Source organism: Numida meleagris, chromosome 5 (assembly GCF_002078875.1).
Source record: "Numida meleagris isolate 19003 breed g44 Domestic line chromosome 5, NumMel1.0, whole genome shotgun sequence".
Classification (NCBI taxonomy): Eukaryota; Metazoa; Chordata; class Aves; order Galliformes; family Numididae; genus Numida; species Numida meleagris.
In genome coordinates, this window is record NC_034413.1 from 23,376,329 (window position 1) to 23,401,350 (window position 25,022).

Below are 25,022 nucleotides of genomic sequence, written 5' to 3' on the forward strand. Positions count from 1 at the left end.
TGAATATTTTTGTGAATATTTTTGTGAATATTTTTGTGAATATTTTTGTGAATATTTTTGTGAATATTTTTGTGAATATTTTTGTGAATATTTTTTTGTGAATATTACTGAAAACCTGCATTTAATTCTTCTGCATCTTGTCTTTGAACACATCTGAGTGCTGTGTTAAATGTTAGTTCCCAAAATCTTATTTTTGCAGTTAATGTTGCATATTTAAAGATCCACTGAAATGCTTGCTGCGTGTCGTGGAGGCAAAAAGTAGGCATCTATAAATAGCATGCTGTTTACTCCACATTTTAATCAAATTAAGAACTGATGTTGTGTTGTTTGGTACTCTCAGTATTCATGTACGGGAGAGCATCAGTGGATTTTATTCCCTATCGGGATGAAACTGTTTTCAGCAACTGTGTTAAGTATGGAACGATATATTGCTGCTGTAAACAGTGTTTTCTTTGTAGTCCAGTATGCTCAACTTCTATGTGCTGTTAGGGAGATTGTCCAAAGAGGGCTGTGCTGAGCCCCACCTTTCCTTGGGCACGAGGTTGGCATTGCCTCTGCATGCTGTTCTTTGTAGGACTCTCTTTTTATGTTCATAGTTGCATGGGTGTTTTTTTCTCCACTACTCAAATAACGTCCTCCTCTCAGTTCCATTATCCGCTTATGAAGTAGTACCAAGGTAAATGATTAGCCATATTGTATTTCTAAAGCAGTAATTTTTAGCCCACTGTAATGGAAATTTCAATTGGGCAGACCTTGAAGTCTCTTCAAAAACAGCAGAGGATGATACACCGGCCTGAAACAACCTGCGGGTGTCAAATGACTGTGACGCGGGCTGATAGCATATACCCGTGCCTCGGACATGGTCCTTTATATGGCACGTTGCAGGAGGTGCTCTTCTGGTCAAGCCAGGGGAACTGCTTGCATGCGCAGCTCATGGGATGGGAGCTGCTTCCAGCTGAATAGCAAGAGAGGTTTTGGAGTTCTGAGAAGGAGCAAGAGAGATCCAAAATGATTCCCCCATCCTGTGGAAGATGCTGTGTTGTGGGAAGGATGACAAGGAGTAGACTGGAAAGTTGAAATCAATCCTTCAGGTAGGGTAGATCTAGATCTTTATGCTGGAGCTTCTCAAAAGAAAGAGCGATGATAACAGGGGAACTGAAAAGGCTTTCAGGAACCAGACAACTGGGGCCTTGGTGAACATGCTGCACTGTAATCAGTCTGTGTACAGGTTTCAGTCCAGGGGACGGGCTGACTGTGAAACGAGTGTCTCCTGCACCTCACCAAATGCAGTTATCGCTTTCTGTTCAGTGTGTTAAAGAAGCAGATGACTTCACATCTCTGAGTAGCTGCAGTGTGTTCTCTCATCTACCCTTTTCCCACTCAGGGCTGTTAAAAAGTTTGACCAGTAGAGGAATATTTAGAAGGGATTCCTCACGCTTATTCAAAAGTGAATATAACTGTGCTGTTTTTTCTTCTACTGCTTCTGAAATGCATAGTGACAAAACTTTTGGGTGCCATAATCCTCTTGAGTGCCTATCCCTGCCTGTGGAACTAAATAATTCGGCTATCCTGCTGTCACCTCCAGTGAGCAGACAGCTTGGGAGTGGTAATGTCTCTAATTTAATGCTCTAATAGAAAATTTATGGAGAGCTAAACAGCAGTTAGCTGCAGAGCTGTTGGTGGCGGTGTCACCCTTGCTCATTCTTGTGTTATGGCTGCTCATGCTGCGTGCTCTAGAGCAAGGACAGGATTACCAGCAGCTCTGTGTTGAGATCGGTGACAGCTGGCAAACACGGTACAAACTGTGTGAGGAGAAAGCCCCCTTTGCAGGGATGCTCTGCAGCACCCCACCTCGCTCCATGCCCACAGGTTCCCTGGCTCCAGAATGGCTGTGCCCCTGCCACTGGGAGGGACTGATGCCGCACAGCCTATGTTATTCCAGACTTGAGGCTGAGGGCAAAGCAGAGGTGCTGCTGCTATGTGCAGCCTCTGAAAGGGTAGCTAGGCCCCTGAGCTTGGCCCCGCATGGGGCCCTGCCCGCAAGACTGCCCTGGGGGATGGTCCCTGCAGAGTGACAGCTGGAAAATTAGGTAATGGGCTAATCGCTGCCAAATTAGCCTTGCATCTTTGTGGAGAACAAATAACGGTATTTATGTAAAAGTTGTTAGGAGTTTTTCTCTTTTTAATTAGCAGAAATAGATGCAAAATGAATGATGATTAGGCAGCTGATGAATTCAGTAGTACAATTATGCCTAAAGCTATGCCCCAGTGCTTAGTGCTGGATGCTCTGAGCAATCAAAGAAGCCTATTTATATAATTTATTTATAAAACAAAGTTAGAAATTAAACAAGACTGCATATATTGGAAGTATGTCAACTTCAGTGCCTGACAAAACCTTTGTAAATTTTAGTAACGTAAATATTTTTAAAATACTCTTTAAAAAAAAAAAAAGGAATGCTTTAATAGTTACTGTAGTAACTATTGACTTCTAGTTTTGTGTGTAAGACTGTTCTTTAAAAATACCAAATCCTGAGCATTTTCTAGAAGTGGGTAAGGGTTGTCAATGATAGAGGAATCGTGGAAGGGCATTTACTTGCCCTGCTGCTGGCCAGGTGAGCTGCTGAGGGGAGCGAGTCATGGGGCCCTGTGTCTGCCCAGGGAGGCCTGAAGCAGGGTGAGCTGTGCTGGGCAGCGGCCACACGCAGCTGGCTCGGGAGGCCAAGCTGTGCACAGACAACAAGGGACGTGGTGAGTGTCAGTGCCAGAGAGATGGGGACAGGCAGCTAAGCATTATGAACATAACATTTACTGCTCCTAACAGAGTGGCAGTTGGCATTTGTCCCCTTGAAGAAGAGGACAAAGCTGCAACACAGCACCCCACTGGGACAAGGAGTGGGGCTACTTCACAAGGGCAGGGAGTGGGGCTCCCTTTGCTGCCTGGTGCTGCAGGAAGGCTGCAAAGGGCCCATGTGCTGGGGGCAGGCTGCAGGGACTGCAGTGCTGAGAATGGGCAGCGGCCTGCTGCAGGGCTGCTCAGTGCCAGGCCCTGCTGCTCTTGCCCACAGCCAGCCCAGGCGGCGATGCAGCACGGGCAGCCAGCACGTTCTGCAGGAAGCAAGGAAATAATGCTTGGTGCATCAGCTTGATTTTCAAAGCCCATACAGAGACTGCTTCCCAGTAACGGAGGCTGGTGCAGAAGCGTTGTGCTGGTGGGATGCTGTCCCACTTTGCTGTCTGTGTGCTGCCTGGAGGACTTTCTCCTCCTCTTATGGAAGGTTGATGCTTCATGTTTTTGTGAATGTTGGATGTATTTTTAGGTTTTTAAAATATTTAACAGCAGGAAGGCAGGTATGTGTTTTTTCAACCTGTCAGTGAAAACACAGGAGTGGATGGATCTGGTTATGACTTTGTAAGCTTGGTGTGTCAAACTGAGACTGCTCCCACCTGATACCAGGAGATGGGAGGTTTGCCATTTTCTGCTTTAAAGTAACTTCACGTTCTTGGTTCTCCAGGTATCCCTTTATGCCTCTTAATGGCACAGACTTTTTAAAAACTATGCAGTGCCTACTTTTTTTTCCCCCCATTTCTTAAGCAGACGAGCCTGTTGTGGTCTATCCCATAGAAGTCACCCAGTCTGCTTCATCTCTTGTGGCATTTCTGCCAGGTCTGGTTTTTAAGTCTGGCCTACAGGTGAGAGATGGGGGAACCAGGATGATGGTGACAGAAATAGCTCCTTCTTCTTTCATAGCCGTATCAAAACTTTAGACCCATTTACTAGGTCTAAATGATCCGATGATGTGCTGTTGCGAGATGATAACTGTGCAGTGATGCCTAAATGAGACTTTTGAGCCTTTGTGTGTGAGCTGTCCAGTGGTGTCATTGCGCTAGCAAGCTGCATCACTGCTCTGCAGCCTCCGTTACAGTTCCTGCTTCCTTCTCTTGCACAACTAGAAGTTATCCATCTTTACAGCTAAACCTCATTTATTTTTTACTTGGAGTACCAAAAGGGAATTGTTAGTTTTGGACTTTTTTATATAACATGATCTAAGAATGGCCAAAGTATGCTGTATGGCTGCCAATGGACCCTGTTAAATCTGTGCGGTGTTGCTGTGTGCAAGCAATTAATGTTGGGCTATTATTACTTATAATAAATGCAGGAATTACTGCTAAAGTATTAATCTGTTGAAATATAAACTAAGGATTTAAATGGTGACCCTTGTATGTAAAATTAACTCTAATTATTAGATTTGTAGAAGACATTTTGAATTAGCTAACGTGATCTAACTCGTACTCTCTCTTCCCAAGGACTGGTACATTTATATAATTTCCAGTAAGTTTGCTGGAAGTGGGAAGAAAGCATTTACAAGTGGTTTCTACCACGTCACTAACATATTTTGTATTTGTAAGTGTTGTCTAAAATAAATCCATGCGGTATGCATGTGGCTGTGCCTGCTCATGTGTAGATGCACACACAGTGCCAGCAAAGAAAAGTCTTGGAGGTGGATGTCAGGTGAGATGATTCTGAGGCTGGGCTGGGGGAGGCAGCAGGAGCTTTGCACGTGCCCCTAAAAATCCTGCACTCTCCCTGTTATGGCATAGGAGATGGCAGATTACTTTTTGTTTTTCTTAGAAGCTGGCAAGTGACTTAAATCAGTCTTTCTCAATTTATGAAAAAAATCCTAGCTGTGCAACACATCGTTAAATGGAAATACAGATTCTGTGCACAGAAAGATGGAGATAGATCTGTGTCTTCCAAAGGAACAGTTTTTGTTTTCTCTCACTATTTCTAACCCATATTTGTTTTCTATAAAAATTGATTTCTTTTCTGTTGTGTGAGTGAAGTGCTATGCAATCTGTTTGCTTTCAACTTATATATTTTACCAACAGCATCCCGCAAGTGACTCAGAACAAACAGATACCTTGAGTACGGCCACCTCAAATGAGGTGACAGTTGTAGGACCTAGCCCATCGTGTCCACTTTTTCATTTGCTTCAGAAAGGAATTGTATATTTCTTCTATCTTCATAACCAATTTCAGGTGGAATGGATTTAAGCACCGTGTGCTTTGTATTTTCCAGCTCGAACTTTAGAAGCTCAGACTTCACAGTAGGACTGTTTTGAACACTGGATGTTTTGAGTAGCACTCAGTTCTGATTTTTAGGGCATCTTTGCAGATGCTCCTGAGCTGCTCGTTGTGAACGGGTCCAGCCTTAGGAATGACCTTTGCTGCGGTGCAGCCTGGCCACGTGGAGGCAGCGCCAGCAGCCAGCACGGTCAATAGATAGGAGTTTGGGAAGTTCTATATATATATATATATATATATATTCAACAATCGTACCGGTATAGTCCCTTAAGCAGTTGCCCGCTTGTCAGTGGCTGCTTTCCTTCAGTCTCATTTTTCCAAATGTATGTACTATGTCTTACAGTTAATGACTTTCTCCAGTTCTGAACAGAAGAATCAATTTGCTAGCTTTTCTACCAAAGGAAAACATAAAGTTTGCAACAACCTTACCCCAATTACCATGTTAGTATATTCTGGGCATCTGTATTTTTGTAAGTAGTGAAAAAAATACTACAGGTCTTTTCTCCTTCTTTATTCATTGAATAGAAACTTTTTGAAAAAAGATCCTCCTGTATTTGCACAGTGTATAGCATAGCAGGCTTGCAGTTTGGACTAGGCCTGTAGTAATTACTGCAATACCATTTTTTTTCTACTGAGCTCTAAGTATAACCTTTTGCCCCAAAGTCCCACACCCCCTTCAGACTGTGTGTTGTCCTCCAGGTAGAGAATATGCATGGAAAAGGCTTTCAGAAACATGTGCCTTTGCTGTGCCCTGCGTGGTGAAATTGTAGTCTTTCTAAACAGGGTCGATACTGCATGTGAGCTACATTCTCCTGAGTCTAACTACAGTGTGTTAAAAAAGGAAATGCACCAAGCACAGCTTGCTTTCTGGTGTGTGGATCCTCTTCTCGGAACTGACGGGCAATTCCTTTCTCCTGAGCTCATAGCTGCGGGGAGAGGCTGAGGACAATGCACCTCCTCCCTTGGCCCTGCTGCCAGCTGCAGCCTTGGATGGGACGTTGATCCTGCTGAGCCTCTGCTCCGGAGTGATGTCCCTGTGAACGCTGGGGCTGTGCCCTGGCCTCTTACCCGCTGAGTGCCTGGCTGGGCACTTGGGGCCCTCCCTCTCTTCCCAAGGGGCTTGGTTTGTGCTTTCTGCAACTTCAGAATGGCAGCAGAATGGATGCCAGGATCTGGGGGGTGGGAAGGAAGACAACCTTTGTTTGATGCTGTGCAAAAACCTGTGCAATGTGTATATCTTACATACGCGTGAGACAATTGTTAGATACAGCAATTTGCATGAAATATTTTAAACCTGGAATTTACGTGCAAACTTCAGCAGGAACAGTGTGTAACTTGACAGTTCGGGTAGCCAGTGCCATTGTTGGGCAAACTTCGGCTTGGTGGCTGCTAGAATAAATGTGATGGGGTTCTATTCCAGCTAGTTTGTCACCTTTATGACATTACTTTTATTTTAACTGAGGTTACCTTTCATCACAGTTAGCATTGCTTAGGAAGTGCCATCAGCTTTGTAAGCTAGCGGTCTCCTTTTTACTACAGAAAAAAAAATATTGTGGAGGCTACATTGGTATTCTTGTGCTCAGGCAACATACTGTGATGTATTTGATTTTGATTTTTGTTCTACCTTAAAGTAAATGCAGATTTTAGGAAAAAGAGAGAAGTCTAGAATTTTTTTGGACAGAAAGAGTGAAACTGGCATGATTTACAAGTGTTCAACAAATGCTATCAACAAAGTTTTCAATAAACATGAGGAAATTAAACTATGTGTATATATATCTTCCTCTTCTCTCTTGTAACTAGTGACAGGACGAGGGGGAATGGCTTCAAGTTGCGCCAGGGGAGATTTAGGCTGGATGTTAGGAAATACTACTTTTCTGAAAGAGTGGTCAGATGCTGGAACGGGCTGCCCAGGGAGGTGGTTGAGTCACCGTCCCTGGAGATGTTCAAGAAACATTTAGATATAGCGTTGGGAGACATGGTTTAGTGGGATTGTTGGTGGTAGGTGGATGGTTGGACTAGGTGATCTTGTAGGTCTTTTCCAACCTAGCTAATTCTATGATTCTATATATATATATTAATTCAGCTCAGCAGCCAAAACAGAACAGAACACCATTTGCTTGTTTTTTTTCTTACTGACATGTAAAGCAAAAAGAAACTCACTTTGATGGGAAAACATTTTTCAGTCACTTATATCACTTAAAGATTTTTCCTTTTAATAGCTCAGAGGAACAAAAATATTGATTCATAAAATACAGATCCACAGAACTGGGGGCTGTGAATGTAGATGAGTGGCTTGTGAATGCTGTATTCTGCAGTAAGTGAGAAGCCTGGAATGCAGTTTCCCCCATCTTAGAGAAACTCCAGCGGGCTCTAGGGACGTTCTGAGGAGCATCTCCCTCTGTTCCTGCTCTTGGCACTTGTGCATGGGTCGCCTTGGGAAATAAATCACCTGGCTTACAGCCATTTCGTGAGTTCTTCTGTATCAACTGGAGGCCTGTCAACCAGAGAAATGAAGTCTTTTGTCTCTGAATATCCTAGAATCAGTTAAGTACAAAAAGTCTGTCATAAGAAACTTCTAAGAATTTAGAAGTTTAGTTTTTGTTGCAAAATTTTCATCAATCTTTTTCTCTTGAACAATTATTTTTCTTTCCCAGTCACTGTTGCTTGGAGTGTTTCCAGTAGAGAAAGGTGGGGAATGGAATGGAGCTGCCATCAAAGTGTTGAAAACACAATTCTAGTCAAAAAGCCAGGGAGCAGCTGCCTGCATCTGTAGGTGACTTAGTCCTGTCTTGAAATTTGTTCTGCTCTGAAAAGTAAAAATACAGAAATAACCACCCCATGTAGTGACCAGGCGGCTTGTTGCCGCAAGCCTGCTGACCTTTCCTCAGAACTTCTGCCTTGAAGAACGCAGAATTTCTTGTTGTCTACTTAAAGGGAGAAGCGAGAAATCTTCAAATGAACGGAATCTTTCTGAAACCCCTCTGAAAGCTGTATTTGCATTCTCCATCAGGTTTTGTAGGGATTTTCCATCCTAGGGTTTTAATAGTGTATTTCTTACTTGTGTGTTTTGACTCTTGCTTTTGGTGAAGAATGGTATGTGTTTGAGAGGGTTATGCCAGTGCTGTTACTGCGATTTCCATGATTGTTATTTCACCAGTAGTAATGCATTATGTGACTTGGCTAATGACTGCAGTGTGATTCTTCATCACTACGGCAAATAGTCTGGGTCCCTAAAGAGATGAGAATGAAATGTCATAGCAACAGAAGTGTGCTCCAGAAAACTTTAAGAGTAATGGAGTATTTAGAAAGAAGGCTGCAAGAAAAATGGAAATCCTGATTCTGTGAAACCTGACTGTTGGTTCATGAGAAGTGAGTGCCCACGTGTGGGACAGGACTTTAGCACAGTTAATTTATAGCAAGGGACTGTACAGCAGGGACCTGAGCCTGGTCCCCTGGCTGCAAGCCACACGTGGCATTGCCAAGGGTGTTTGCGTCTGTGCACAGCTCTCAGTGACAGCAGCGTCTCTTGGCAGCCACTGGAAGCTGCTGTTATTAAAACCCCTACGTTTCTCATTAGAACAACTCTATTGTGCATATTGGTTAAATATAGATTACTAATGAAATGCCTTTTTATTGCTTTCCCAGTGAATACTTTAGCGTAAAGTTAATTTGCAGTGTTATGTAAATTCTGTTTAACTTCAATCAAATTTTTAATTATGTTTTTACCGCAGTAATTCCCATTTGATTTGTCATCTCCTGTTAGGTATTTAACATTGCGCAGGGTGGATTTTTCTTCTCTTTTCTACCCTCCTGTCTGAGCCTTTGATGTCACCTGGAGCAGAACCTCGCTCGAAATCTGTGCAAGTTTGATTTTCTTTCATGCAAGCATGATTTAATGAAGAAAAATTACACCGGCCCAATATTGGAAATGCTTTATTGTTATGGTATCGATTAGCAAAACCAAAATTAAACAGAACTGCCCCAAGAAGACATCCAGCTCTTTTGTTTGTTCTCTTCCCTTGCCTTCCCTCTCTTGCTTGCTGCAGCTCCACGAAACTGTAATGCTGGCAGCCCTTGGTTCCTTCCAAATGCCAGTTGCTATTTAACACACGATGACCATTCAGTTCATGGCACTCTTGCATAGATACCAATTATCCTGGCAAATGTTTGCTTGCCACTGAGCGGATAAAGGGGCCCTCTTTTGTCAGGCCATTAATCACCTGGGAGAAAGGACGTCAGGCTGCTTCTCAGCTCCAGATACGTGTTTCTAAATCTTTTTCTGATGAAATGAAGTGGAAGTCGTTATCATTGAGCTGCCTGTCTTCGGTGGAGGTAGCGATAAGTTCTCTTCAATTAGTATGATGATGTTTTGTGTATTTGGTGTACACATCTTCCTTATTTCATGTGAAATGATGGGGATTGGCTTGGTACAACAAATTTTAATCCTTTTATTAAAATACACAGTTGATTTTCCTGACAAAATTCCAAATTCTTTGAGTCTCAGTGGTGTTTTTTTTCTCAAAAATTTCATGCCCAAGTAGAAACTCTTGAAAGAATTCATGGCACATTCTGGATTCAGGTACATTTAAAGTATCTGTCAGGACACTCAAAAGCAAAATGTGAAGTCTTTACTTTTGTAACATACTATCAAATATGAATTAATTGTCATCTTAAATTACTTTCAAGTTGTCCACAGGCTATATCTTCATTTCTGGAGGGCTGGGATTACGAAGAACTTGAGAGTAGCCTAGCTGTCCTGCCATTTTAAGCACTTAGGATTGCTATTAACTGCTTTTGTTAAAACTAAAAAATGCCATTTTGAATTACTTGCAAATACTACTCCTAGTATGCTTATACGCTTCTCATCCCCAGTTAGTGCCGGTATTCCAGCACTGCCCTGATAATGCCATCAATTTGCCAGATCTCCTGTAGGAATGAAAAGGGAAGAAATAATCAACTCGTCCTCCTCAAAAATCACATTTTATATGTAACTATTACAAAGCATTTGATTGAGATGGGAATTGTGTTAGTTTCTCATGGGAGTTGTTTGAATTTCCACTGTTTAAAAATCAATTCAATTTGATGAGCAGTAGATTCAAACAGTGGAACCCATTAGGACGATTTCGTATCACCAGTTGCACCCTGTTTAATCTTTCTGCTGGGAGGTAATTAAGTCAAGCTCGTTAATTTGCGCAGCTGCTGAGTGCTCCCTCGACCTGCCCGCTCTGTGGCCACACTGCTGGGTGCGGGCATGGTGCAGCCTGTGGGCAGAAGCACAGCGAATTCTTGCTGCAGGCCGACGTGCAGGATTCCTCTTGCTATATGGGATAGCCTGTGGTTCGTTTTTTAGACAAGCGTCTGTAAACCGTAAATCTGCTAGGTTTCTACGGGCTCTGAATAGATTTAGTGCTTTATCAGTACGTTGGCAAAGATATTCTTGCTTTTGGTATCAATGATTTTTCCGCTTTGCTTTTGAGGTCTTGGTTTAATTTCCTTTGAAGCAATGATTTTCCCTCAAGAGAATTTAAAGCTCGTGAAAAGCTCTGGTGCTGACCATCTGAATTTCCTTCTATATCCACAAAGCCCAGAGGAGCACACGTGTCCTCACTGCTGCCGGCGGTGAGGCAGCGTCACCGCTGTCGCCAGGGCCTGCAGGAGGGGGAGCACCCCGGCACCTGGGGGCTGCCTGCTCTGCGTGCGAGCACAGATGGAGCAGAGCCGGTGTGTCCTGTGTTCCACTAATGTGCTGTGGGCTGGTGAGACAGGTAAATACTTCTCTGCTGTAGCTCCCTGCTTGTTGGTCAGTAAAGAAGCTGGTGTGTATTTAGCCAGTAAGTTCTTTTCAGTACTCTGGTACCACAGTTAAATCACAAATAAGACTCTCTTTTATGTCATCGCTAGGTCTATCCAAACTTTTGTCCCAATTTAGAATCTGTAACTGAATGTAAATCCAAGTTCATGTGACAGCATCTAGGATTTGCAAAATATGAGTGCTCCCACAAACTTCTAAAATAGTTTCATCTAGATGTTGCTAGCCTTCAGTAGATTCCATTGCAGGGACACCTAATCTCTTCAGAAGAAAGGACTTCTGGCTGGTATTTATAGCTCTTCATACCTTGTTGGCTGCACGGGTTCTATGAAGAAAGAGCTGAATGGATGGTAATGCTGGACCCACCACTGAGTGCTGGGGATGCAAAGCAATCAGAAGAGGTGGAGTATAAATTTGAAGACCAAGAATGTGTTTCTTTTGCCTTGAAATTTAGGAGAAATTTGTAAATCAGGAGTCATCACAGCACGATGCAATCACTCAGCAGGACTGGTATCATCAGGGATATTTCTGTAATTCATGTTCATGTGTGTGAAACAGTTCTGGGGTATTTCAGTCATGAAAGAAGTGCACAAAAGATGTGCAGATACATCACCAAAAAGTAGATTCTGAAATAAAATGCACGGAGATGACAGGGAAACAACTGGAGATCTCTCTGCTGCTCTGCTGTTCTTTTCCCAGTGTTAACTGTTTCTGTGCAGGAGTTGTGAACGCTCCTTCATTCCTACTTCTTTTCCTTTGAAAAAGAACCTTCATTAGGATGTAAAGAAAAAAAAAAAACTTATCACCATTTTTCAGTATTCTACCAATAAGAGATACTTGGGTTCTTGCCATATGATCCAAGCTTCCTTGAACCTTTCCCAAAGCAAGTGAAGTCTTCACTAGTTGTAGGGCTATTTTTCCTGTTTGTTAAGTCTAGGTGGAGCTGGAGGTGCCTGAATTTTTAAGCTCTTGTGTAAAGTGGAGAGACGAGGCCAAGCAGAAGGGAATGCCATTAGCACACAGTGACACCGACAGCAGAGCTATTTAGACAGCTGCACGTGTCATATCATGTACTTGGGGCTCAGTCATGCTGCTATTTCTGTCTTGTTAGCACAAATCACAGCAGAGAGCATGTGTGCCTCTGTGCTTATCTAGGGGTGCTTCTTTACTTGAGAGAGAGTTGAAAAAGACAGCTCAGGTTCGAAGTCTGGGGACAAAGCGCTCCTTCTGCTGTGGAGCAGCACCCTGACCCCTCTGCAGGTGCTCTGAAGCGGGGCTGGGGTGCTGGTCTCAGGCTAGCAGAGCCTGATTGCTCACCAAACAGTGTTGTGATGCAAGGCGTTTGTATACAGCAAGCTACTGAAGTAGTTTGAGAAAAAATGCCGAGGGAAGATTTTGTCTACTCGCTATTGAGACTATGCCTTGATGCTGAAAAAGAGTGAAAGGAGCAGCTTTCAGATAACCACCAGATTCCAGGAAACGTAAACGCTGCTTACACTAAAACTCATTGTGAAATTATACATTTGGTATCATAACTCAAAGCAGCCAGTATTATGCTGAATTAAGGAACTTCCTGTAGGTTAAACATAGGATGATTTATTATTATTATTTTTTTAATATTTGCCCATTCTAAACCATCTTGTTTCTTGTACTTCAGTTTTTTTAGCTGATGCTGACCTGAATGTTCATTATTTTCCAAAAAGCTAACTTTTCCAATAAAGGAGCCCTACGGTACATTTCCCAGAATAGTCATATGATAATGTAAACACAATTTAGATGTTGTTAATTTGCATTTTAATAAGGTTACTGCCTTCTCAGCTGCCGACACTGTTGTTTTTATGGCATATTCATTTCAAGACTTCCTACATTTTGCCCCTTGTTGCTAACGCTGTCCTTTGTATTAGCCACCAGTGATTGTGTACGTGTGCATGGAGCAAGGTGTCCTTCTGACGTGGGAGTTCCTCTTGGATGCCCTGAAATACTTTCCCCAACAAGTTTGTCGTTTGTTTTCAATGTTAGTTACAAATGTCAATTATTTCTTGTTTTACGGATTTACTACATTTTCTGTTTGGAGTAGAATGCATATATTTACTTATTTCAATGGTAATGTTGTTAGTAACAATTTATAATTTCAACAATGTATGAGGCTCATAAAAAGACATTAGCCAAACCTTAATATCTCTTCTTATATGGATTTTCTGAAAAATCTTTCATTTGATTGAAAATGAAGGAAATAAAATTTAAGTTTCAGTTGCTTCCATCCATCTTGGGTTCTGCAGGAGCATATGTGCTGCTTTACTTCTGCCCAAGTTGTTACCGTTTGCACAGCTTGTTGTGGGATAATTTCTTAAATGAAGAGAAGAATAAAGGAATACAGGTGGGTTATCCCGGACAAGGTGCAGCACAGCAGGGAGTTCTGGGTGTATCCTTTCCATGAGCGGTCGAGGCAGCCCTCAGAGAAGTGCTGTGCAGTTGTGCACCTGTCATCATATTGCCCATGGGCTTCCCAACTTGTCAGTGCTACCGGGGTCTGTTTTGCTGTCCAGAAACATTTGATGGTGATCTAGTCTAGGACATAAATATTCAGTAGTGGTATTTCTTGATGACAGAACAAACTGCTGGGAGGTGCACTTCCTGAGTTTGGCATTTAAAATTATTCATGCTGTAGCACTATTGGTGAACTAAGCAAAACCCAGTTATAAACATAGCGCTTGCCAGGTGAGCTAAGGGGTAAAGATAGCTTTGAAGGATTTCAAAAGCTGTGAGAGGAGCTCAGCTCAGCTGGGCTGCGCAATGGGGAGAGCAAGACACAGCCTCTGAAAACCAGCTACAAGAGTAGGCTTGGAGTGCATTTTCTGCAGGTCCGTGCATGCACATGTGTCTTGGCAGCCTCAGCAGAAAGAGGTCATGAGAAGCTTTCACCAAGCACCTCGCCACGGCACAGCAGTCCTGTGCTCTCTCCTCCTCCTCCCTCGGCAGCTGGGCAGCAGTGTGCATTCCTGGGTGATGGGAAGGAGTGTGGCAGCCTCCAGAGTGGCTGCGGGTGGGGCAGGGACAGACCGAAACCCCTTGCTTTAAGTTGTTTGCAAAAAGAGCTCATTCAATGCAAACGGCCATTTTCATGTTTTGTCATGGAAGCCCCCAAAGGTCCCGGCAGGGCTTGTGTTTCTGTCTTGCTGTTTCTCTGCAAATGTGCAACAAGTGGTAGTCTAAGCTCTAACCAGCTGTGGTTCATTGCCTTTACCCTGCAATGTCTGGAAACCTCTGGCAGGCCTTCCTTTGCTGGGCTGTTTCCACAGCTCACCTCTCCCCTTAGCTCTCAGAGCTGTAGGGACAAGCACGTGTGTACAGCTGCACACATGGTCACAGGGCCAGTTGGATCCCTTCTGCAGCCCTCAGAACCCCATCCCTCCAGCTAGCCCTGTGTTCTCTCCACTCCCTTCTGGGCTACACTTTCATTAAGGTCTCATACATAAGTGATATTTTAACTAAAATGGGCTATAATCAATTTCCTCTGAATAAGCAGTGCCTTTTATGTGCCACGAATACTGCCTTTCCCCGTCTCCACTAATACGTCCCCCTCTCCTTTACATTTCACTTCTGTACTGATAAAGTCTTCATCATTTAATACTCCTGAGAAGACTAGGGGAGGAGACGTGGGTCAGCAGAGCTAGCAGGAGCTGGGACCTGTATGACTGGCTGAATAGGAAGCTCGCAGCTGTGTGGGTTTCTGCAGGATGGCTGCCATAGCTGAGAGGAGAGAAATACCATGCGCCTTCATTTTAGAAGCACTTTGCACACACGAGTTAACCCTTTCAAGCTCTGGTGTAAGCCAGGCAAGTGTTGCTCTGGGTGGGAAGCAGCAGCAGGGAGCTGTCCCTGTTTGCTTTTCTTCTTTTCACTTTTTTTCCTGGCTTTGGCTCAAAAAAGTTCTGCTTGCTGGAAAAAAAAAAAAAAAAAACACCAAAAACCTGATGATTGTGGCTTGCAGTCCTCCAGTGAGAAGTCAGAATTGTTTCATTAAATAAAGAAAATATTTTTGTGTTATGAGATCAAAAATTGCCTCATTTTCTGGACAGCTTTCTTACCTCATACTAGTAGGATTATAATCTTCTCTAACATGTGTATATGTACCTGTAACATGCTTATGAAATCTGTCACCTGCTTAGCAGTGCTGTATAAACCAGGAGGGCTCAGCAGCATTTTGACAATACCGAGAGCTTGTGGTGGAAGCCCAGAGTGCAGGTTCCAGGACTGCTCTTGTCAGGTGTTCAAGTGTGTTGAAGAAGTTTATGTTGATGTACTTTGTTACTAGATTGCTTGGAGATTGTCATCTGATTTGTCTGTCAGATTTAGAATCATAGAATCCTTAAAGTTGGAAGGGACGTTAGAGGTCATCTAGTCCAACCTCCCTGCACTGAACGACAATTTCTTCATACTTTGTTCAAATTCAGCATTCTTTCTTCAAAAAGAAATTTTTCATGGGGCATTCCTCCATTTTGAAATAATGTTACTTATAAAGCAAATATCATTACAAGACTTTCTCGCTTAATTTAGCGTGCTGGAGGAAAGCTGTAAAAGGCCATTTGGTGAGCAGTTTTATCTGGGATTTTCTCCTACTAGCTGTAACCACGTGGCGTTAATAACTATTTACATAATCCCTAAAAACCGGCAGGCAAATTGTGCGCATGGAAACATGAAGGAAGGTAGTGTGAGCGGGTGCACTGGTTTATCCTGAGCTTGGTTTTGGCTGAGAACCTCTGTAAGAGAAAGCTGGAAAAAGGCAGAAGCCCTCTGTGTTTCTTTTGACCGAAGAAGAGTTGGTAAACTGTGAATCCTGTTTGAGAAAATGGATTTCTGTTTTCTGAGTGAATCTATAAAACCCCTCCAAATTGCTGTCTTCTGGCTGTTAGCCAAGGAGCTTAGTAAACAAACTGGATTGATTACCTAAACCAGTTATTTTTTATTTTACTGCTGGATTCAGGATACATAGTGCCACATAATTCATCTCCATGTCTTCTAAGTTCAGTTGTGTAAGGTATATTTTATCCAGTATCTACTTCCAAAGGGGAAGAAAACCATATTTTCTTGACATGTAGATGCAGAAACCTTTGATAACTGACATGAATCCTGCTAGCATCTTCAAGCAGAAAATAAGCGAAGGTCCCAAAGCAACCAAGAAGCAAACATTGTGCTTTTTTTTTTTTTTTTTTTAAATCTGGAAAGATGCATGAAATGAGCAGATATTGAGCGTTCTTTCCATTGCTGGCAATAGAGATGTTCTGCTCTAGCTAGTGCTTCCCCAAGGAGAGCCCGGTTGGAGCAGCTGGCAGCAAACATTTTAGGTTTGAGTGAAACCTCACCAGCTTTCCCTTCCCACACAAGTCTCTAAGATAGTTAGGGAGGATTCCTTTTAGGGAGTTGAAAAATAACGTTGCTGACTCTTGTTAAAGCATAGAGTCAAAAAAGTGAACGCCACCAAAGGATGGGAAAGTTTGGAGCGGCATAAAGATTGTGTGTGGGGGGAGTTTGTGTAGTTAACCGCAGTAGTGATGTGTCATCAGTCTGCGCTAATGGCTAAATGTCAATCTGTGATTTAAAATGGCTTTGTAAATGTTTCCTGCTAATGAGAAGTAACTTCACCATTTTGTTGAGCAATGGTCTGCTGAAAAGGGACTGAGAATTAGCAATGGAGCTGAAAACAATGATGGGGTCAATTCCCCAACCTGGCTTTTGGCCTCGACTGTTCCATTTAAAACCTGGCTTCTGGTTGCTGAACCCAAACTGAGGAAATCATTTTCCATTTCTAAAGTTCCTAGCAAAGAGAAATCCATAAGAGGGATCCAATGCCAGAAGTTCTGAAAAGAACAAATGACAGGATTTTGTCATTATATCTTGGAAAGTGTGGATGATTGATTAATTGTTATTGATCGTTTGTGGTTTCAAATACAAAAATAGCTATTTATGCTACTTATGCTTGATTTTAACTTTAAGACCTGGACTTGAAATGATTTGAAATTCTTTTCCAACTAGCAAGTACTAGTTGGAAACTAGTACTTTTCTGCTCTAAAGGAAGTATTATCCACTACTTGAGAAGCCACTTAGTCCAACAACAAACACTCAGCTTTAGTAAATAGGCTGTAACGTGATGTGCTTTTTGTCCCCTTGGAATTGAAATTCATTTCCATGCTCAGAAAGTACCAAACACAGGACCTGCAGTGGAGTGAGTCTGCGGGACACGGTACGCTCCTTTGCTTGCACCATCTGTCCTCCACCTCTGCGGCTCCTTGGCTCCTCCTCTCCCCGCTGTGCAGGCTGCCCTCTTTCACTCGCTGCTAAAGCCCTGGCCTTTCTTAGTCGGAGTTCTCTTGTAAGACGCTATCCTGACAATTTTAGCTTTACTGTGGCATTTGAGAAATGCATATGTAAACTAGTAACAAATAGAGAAAAACGTATTGCACTGCCACCTCATTGTATTATTTACTGCATGTATGTCATGTTACTTACATGTTGCTTTCCTCCAGTTTTCTTATGTTACAGTTTGTAAGTAACTCTGCTCTGGCAGCAGCTGCATGGCATTTTCTGGACACTGCTGATAGCAAATAATAATTGTGATTAGTGTTAGAACTGATGGGGTTGTGAGGAGATAGCAACAGTTCTAACTTTATTTTGATCTGTTATGAGTTGTTTTTTTGGTGTTTTTTGGGGGGGAGGGGGAGGGGAAGAGGTATGTTTGTTTGTTTTGTTTGTTTGTTTTCGTCTTTTAAAAGAAAGGAGAGGAATCCTGTCCTCCAAACCCCAGGCCTTTCCTGGATAGCTCACTGCTCTGGCGACCCAGCTCCGCAGCAGTGCGTCTCCTTATTCCAGTCATTAACTGACTCCTCCAGGTGATACGTGTTTCTCTCCATCTGTAAAATGGGGGTGGTGATACTTCTCTGCCTGCCTCTCAGTGGAGTCAGTGAGGATTAGTGATGTCTCTACAGCAGAGCAGAAGTGTGAGCGTGATTACAAAGAACAAGATGTGCAATTACGGTGGCGGGGCAGCGAGCTGCGGGTGTCCTGCTGCACTCGCAGAGCAGAGCAGCTGGCTGATGAGCTGGCCTGACCTGTGCCGCTAAAGCAGATTTCAGCACAGTTGGCTCGTTTGTGGGCTAGGCTGATTTCTCATGTCAGGACCTCTGTTTTCCAAAGGAGGCATGAGCTAGGGAAATACAAACGACAGCTATCCACCGGGCTGCGCACTTCTGTTTCACTAACCAGAGCGACCTTGGGCCTGGTGAATGGGAGCACTCATGTGTGACTGTCCTCGCCAGAAGGCCTCCCCCAGCAGCAGCAGCCTGGCTCTGGCTGCTCTGACCACTGCTGCTTCTTGTGAGAGCCTCCCCACCTCTGCTGGCCTCACCTTCTGCGATGGGGCACGCTTCCTTGTCAAACATGCCCAGCTCTGCTCAGATACCCTCCAACAACTCGATTCCTCTGCAGTATTGACACAAAGTGAGTCAGTAACAACCAGCGTATGTTTTCCTTAACGGGCTTACAGATACAGCCCGTCTGTTCTGTTCTGCTCAGACAGAGAGCTCTCCCGGGTGGGCAGCCCCCTGTGTTCCATCCCGCCCTCAGCATCACAGCCCTGTGCCTGGCTGGCACGCAGGCAGCTCTGGGCACTTGAGCTCCATTTTTAGTTCCCCTAAATTTGTTTGCTGAGTGAGACTGAAGTACAAATGGAAAGCAGTGCGAGTTCTCTCATTTGCTCTCAGTGCAGGCGTTAAAGCCCTTTGAGTGGTTAAGTTATAGCGACTGCTGAAATTAATGAGAATGAGTGATAAGAAAGAGGATTTACTTGTGTTTCCATTAGGATTTATTAAGACTAATGTAATCAAATGGGATAAAAATATTATCACCTTCTGAGGATCATTGTCAGTAAGTGTAACAATAAAGTGATTATTCCAGTGTTTTGCCTTAGGGAAAATTAGAGGGACCGGGGAAAAAAAAAAAAAGTGTGATGCGATGCGTTCAGGTGCGTAACACCCCTTCACTTGAAAGGAATGTTAACTTAAATCCATGTCAAACAACTGTGGTTTTCACTTTGATGGAAGCATTGACAAGGAGCTGTGGTGAAAACAAAGGGCTGTTATTTAAAATGCTTGTAATAGCAGTTAATAAATTTTTTCTAATAAGAGTATGGTAAGTTAGGAACTACAGGTTTAGCTTTGGCTGCTGATTTTTTGAGATAGCATCTTACAACTCCTTTACAAGGCTTGCTTTTCAAAACCAAGAGTGCTGCAGCCTTTCTGAAAGACAGACATCAGCAAAGGCATTTGGAGACCATAATGGGTACAGCAAGCGGCATGCTTGGCATGAGTGGTCCTGCAGGACGTCTCTGGAACCCACACCACACATGGGAGCAGGGAACTGGCCAGGATCTAAGCAGTTAAATATTGTGGCACGCATTTAGTCAAAAGCAGTAGAGATGAGACATTCACTGAAATTATCTGCTTCAACAAAGGATTCAAGATATATTTTTGTCCTTACTCTTGTTCTGTTCTACCAGTATCTCTCATAAGCAGCACTATCAGTTAGTGCTGGCAGGATAAAGCCCTGAGGATATTAGAACAGCATGATTTTTATCTTGCCTCTGTCCTGTTTCATAGGAGCTACTGCTTGTGGCTAAAATGTTCTGCAAAACTTTGACTTGATTCATGCTGTTGAAATTTGGCACTAGGATTAACTTTGCTGTCTAAATCTCCCACAGACTGACCTGGGAATATACCCCACAGTTATATAAGAATGGCATATTAGAGATTAAGGTGGCAAACATTTATCTCCACTAAGAAAGAACAGACCTGCTTTTCATCCGTATCAAAGCTGTGATTTATGGTGTTTTTCTGAGTGAGGATTACACTATTTGTCCAGCGTTTTGTTTGGTATATTTAACTTGTATTTGTCTTACGCAGATTAAGCCTTCTCCCACGTTTCTAGGAATATGTTTAGAGTGCAGATAAAGTTTACCTAATTCTTATATAAATCAATGTTTTAAAGGAAAAAACAATGAAGATATTTCATTTCTCCTCCATGATATTGGAGTAAGTTAGGGGATGCTCATTCCTACACAACTTGAGCACTCAAGTGTTTTAAATGTGAAAATGACCCAACAAAATCTATACAAATGCTTGCACTGAGGAGCTATTCAGGAATAGGTGATATAAGCATGTGATCTCTGGACTTGCTGCATTTTGCCACGTAATTATGAAAAAAAGGAAGGAAGAAACCTCTCTGTAAAATTCTAAAAATAAGCCAAGTTAAAAGGCTCCAGGTCACAGTGCTGCTCTGGAGATGACAAAGGTTGAGTGAAACTACAAGTTACAGTAAAATTGACTCCTCGTTTGCAAATTCCATTTTTTAGACGTTAAGTGTCAAACTATTGTCCATAAAGAATATTCAGGTAGATGGAAGATCGCATCTTGCTCTTTTGGGAATGGCTAGCAGTGTAACTGTCATAAAAATAACCTGAAAGGTGCGTGAAACTTGTAGAATTGAGTGAAGAGGGTCTGACTCAAGATGGTCTAAAGCCAACAAGAATCTTTGTTATGTGCTTAATGGGTGTTAAAGCAGGCTCTGTTTTAATTTAGGCCTTTTTATTTCTTGATCTGCTGTCATTTGAGAACATGCTGTTATATCTGTAGCAAATCTTAAAATAACACTTCTGTCTGAAGGCACTCACCTTGCCTAAGCGTAGTTTTTCGAAACTCTGTGCCTCATCATTTTTCTACTCTTATTTTCCTGTTGTTGCTCCGGTGTTAAGTTACTCTGGCCTCGTAACTTGGATACATACACTATGCATCTTTATTGGCATTTATGTATTACAATGAAATCATCTTTGGGCCCTGAAGGATCCAGATGAAGCTGAGGACTGTAGGATTGCTTGCTTGCAAGGAAATCTCCTGATTTCACTTGCTTTCCTGCTGTTGTTAGCTCAGGATCCTCCTGTCTCAGCTTCACTACATGGCGATGGCTAGAGGTGTCATGGAAATAGGTTAGTTGTTGTAAAGCACTTTGTAAGTAATAAGCAGCAGTAGAAAAATTATTATAATATTGTTGAAGTATAATTAATTCTTCCAATAGAACTATGAAGAATTAATTCACAAATTGAGAGCTCAAAGCCGTTGGTTTTTTTCTGTCTGTAGGAATCAAAAGACATGTTTGTGGTCATATTTCATTTGCCGTTTATGAAATAACTTATTTTCATGAGGTAAAATTACCTAGTATGCAAACTCTCTTGATTAAGTACTTGAAAACAAACATGGCTTTGTAGTAACTTGTTATTTTCCCTGAAGAATGTGTGCCCTTCCCCGCACTCAGCATTGTACCGCTTCATGTGGTTTTGTCTTTGGTATACAACCCACTGTGCTCTAGCTCCGCACTTGATTAAATGGCATTATGAGCTCTCTAATTATAATACCTTCACTTTATTACACTCGAAAGGATTGGCTCTGGTGAATGGTAATATGAACAATGTGTAATGTGAATGCACTATTTTAGTCTCATTATTGGTAGTTTTATTGTATGTGCTGTGAGCTTACCTTCTGGTCCCCATTGTGGAGTTAGATACAGTCATGACAGTGGGCAGAATGAAGACATTCCTTCCACAAATGCTTTGCTATCTAACTAATACTTTATGGCTTTGTGCAAAGTCTACAATTAATAGGTGGCTTTCACACGAATGCAAAATTCAAAATACAAAACAAAGACCTGATTTCTTTTTTGGATTAATCTGAAGCAAGTGTTAAGACATGGGGAGCTTTTCAGGGAAGATTTTCCTAGGGAAAAAAAAAAAAAGAACAGGTACCCAGATGTTTGTGTTCTCTGTAGGACAAGGAAGTTTAGTGTGAGATTTGAAACTCGTCTTTGCTTTTTTTTTTTTGCCTTCAAATTAATTAACCTTTTGAGTGGTAACAAAGCAGCAGCACATTCATTTATAATTTTGGATTTGTACAATTTCTTCAACAAGAAATTGTGAAGGTCCTTGGTGGGATCTCAGCTTATTGGTGATAATGTTACGAGTCTGTAAAGCCGTTCACACTGTGCTATCTTTGTACAAAGACCATGTCATTTCAATAGCACAATGGCAACAGGGATAGTTAATGGACTTCTTGACTAAAACCATCTTCACACAGAAAGTCCAGGGAATCCCATAGAAGGAGGAATTTGTAGGGGACTGCTCTAGGACAAAGGATGTGGTTTAGTTCTCGACAGGGACAGAGGAAAAATAAGAAACAGTCAAAGTCGTGAGGACTTTGGTGAGAAGGAAATAATGTAATGGATCTTATATCCAGTACAATTTAGGAAAAAGAAGAAAAAAGTGTAAGACATAGAGGAGTATGCTCAGTGGATAAGTGAGATGGGTCTGTGTAGCACTGAAGAAGGTATGCACTAGGAGGTCATGCTACCAGAAAGTGAGAAGTAATGCCTTCCAGCACAGACACAGGAGGAGTGAGACCACCTGCTGCTCAAGGGCTGGTGTCCTCATCCCCTTCTCTCTCTCTCTCTCACTCTGTACTCTCAGGCAGGGCGGTTACGTGGTGGCTCCTCCCAGCAATGATTTTAGCTGCTAGCAGGCAAGAGGTGCAGGCTTTACAGCCACGACCTAGTAGATGTCTTAAATAAAATGAAATAAACTGAGTTTAAAATGTTTTGTTCATCTTGACAATGAAGGCATCACAGAATCATAGAATGGCTTGAGTTGGAAGGTAAAGAATATTTTGTGTCCTGCGCGTGGGAGCTGTGGGCTGCTGTGCTGTGTGTTTATGCCAGTAGCTCTGCGGCAGGCTGGAAGCAAGCGCTGGTGCTTGGCAGGCATGGCAGCCAGTGTGTCTCAGTGCGGCTGGCTACAAAGAGCCCTTGTGTAGGCTGAAAAGAGGTGAGATTATGCATGTGAAACTGTTAAAACCATCCTTTGCCTTGGAGCTTAAAGAAATCCAATTTCTTTTTAAAAATAGATTTGATACATAGTTTTCCTGCTTTAGCACAACCTGATGTATATAGGATCTTGTAGAGGGGCTGGGGTTTGAGTCTGGGAGCAATGCAGATCACTGGCACATCCAGCACCGTGTATGTGCAAGCCAGGTTATTCTTAGCATGAGCAGAGCCCAATCAAGAGACTTCTGGTTTAGGTGCTGCTCTGCTCCGTTTTGTACTAATGCTGCACGTGGTGTTTGAAAGAGGAAAATACAGCACAGTTTGCTCACGACATGCAAGGTAAAATTAAAGATCAAATTAATAACTCATTTTTCAGGACTTGAACCCCATTGCACAGCAATACTACATGGGGAGCCTTCTCTATCCTTCTATCCTTTATGTTGACATTAATGTTAATTAGTTACTTGAAGCAACTCAAAAGTATTGATGAGAGCCCCCCAAACCAATGAGCTTTTGTAAAATTACTTTCCTGCTTCAGGAGATATTTCTTTGGTAATTGACTCAAAACAGTCTCGGAAGAAAAAGCAGAAGAAAGCTGGTGATATGATTAATTCACCATGTTCTGTGTTTATTTCATGTTTATAGTGAAAAGACTGTAAATACAGGGCCAGATGTTCCTCCTGTGTCCTCGGCTGAAGATCTGGCCTAAATAATACATTAAGGTGCTATCTTTTATGTTCTCTTCAACTAGAGATCTTAACATAAAAGCACTAGAATTATAAAACCTTCCTCTTGTTTTCATTTGCTGTTGATAAAATAGTAGGACGTTATTGGAAATCCTAATACTGTTGTAAGATAACAATATATGCGTACATGCAAATGTATATTGCAATATAGGAAAAATAACTGCTCATTTGTAAACGCATTCACTCAAATGCTTACTAATTGCAGATGATAGTGACTCATCTAATGTTCAAAATCACATGAAAGATTTGTTATTTTTTTTTCTCGCTTCTGTTTGTCCAGATAACTTAGAGATAAGAAAATTTTATCAAATAAGAAGTGATCCCCAATAACGTTTGCTCTTTGAAGGGATAAGTGCTTACCTGAAGCCAAGCTAGTGGTTTTAGTGGGATCTCCCAAATAGCACAGAAGGTTGCTACTCCAAGTAAAGAATTTCAAACAGATAATGTTACTTTCTGTCTTACAGGGCAGCTAATCCTCCTGGTTTTCTCTGTTTCTCCAATTTGTCTTTTTCGTGTAGGAATGTCTAAGTATTATAAAAGGTCAGGTGGTTTCTGTCTAATGTACTGCTAGAGACTTTAAAAACAATGCCTGTTTATGGTCTTGCCATCTGCAGGAGCAGCAGCCTGTCATAAAGTTGCTGTATTGATCTGTCACTGGTGCTGTCTTGTCTGCCAAATGAAAAACGGCATAAACTCATAACCTGGGCCAGCAGTTTTCTTATTGTAAGCCAGACAAAAATGCTATTGATCTTCTTTGCTGAAGTGTTCTTTTCACAGCTTGCCAGCATCAACACACTGTTGTCCTTACTCAGGGCTAATTAGCTAATAATTTAATGCTACTGAGACAGCAGTCTCTGTTCAGTTTAGCAGTGAGGGAATATGCTGTAACTTCAAAAGTATGAGGGACCTTTTAAAGCTTGTTCATAACTGCAGTCCTTGTCTCAACTTTTACACTCTGGCTTTAAGTTTGATTTCCTCAGCACCGAATAATAACGGTCTGCTTAGATTGTCTGAGATGTGCTGTCAGTTTAGGGTTTATGGCAAAGCAAAACCTAGTCGGGGTCTGGGTGTCCCTCATCTTGTATGGGGCTCTCGGTTATGCAGTAGCACTTGAACTTTACGTTCACTTCTTGAGTGAAATCACATGTGATTAACTGAACTCTGTGGTTTGTGAGCTGCAGAACAGGTGGGTTCAGTCAGGTGGGTGGGGGGAGGAAGGAAAAACCCCAACCAACCAAAATATCCACTGCTAAATTGTTCTAAATCAGTTTATATGGGGGATGCTTCTTAGGGAATATGTTTTCCTAATCCTCCAACTGCTGTGGAGGCCAAAAGGTTCCAATGAACTTCTTCAGCTTGGAAGCAATTACTTACACATTTGGAAAATTCACACAAGTTTTCCACAAGTTTTTTTGATCTTTGTAATTCAAATATTTGGATAATTACATGTATGAAAGGTGATCACTTGC

The 25,022-nt window shown here is 42.2% G+C and overlaps 1 protein-coding gene across 5 annotated transcripts in view; it reads left to right on the forward strand.

The window, feature by feature from the left end:
* Positions 1–25,022, forward strand: part of ZMIZ1 (zinc finger MIZ-type containing 1) — a 333,239-nt gene that overhangs the window by 73,586 nt on the left and 234,631 nt on the right. The gene's annotated exons all lie outside the window — the stretch shown is intronic.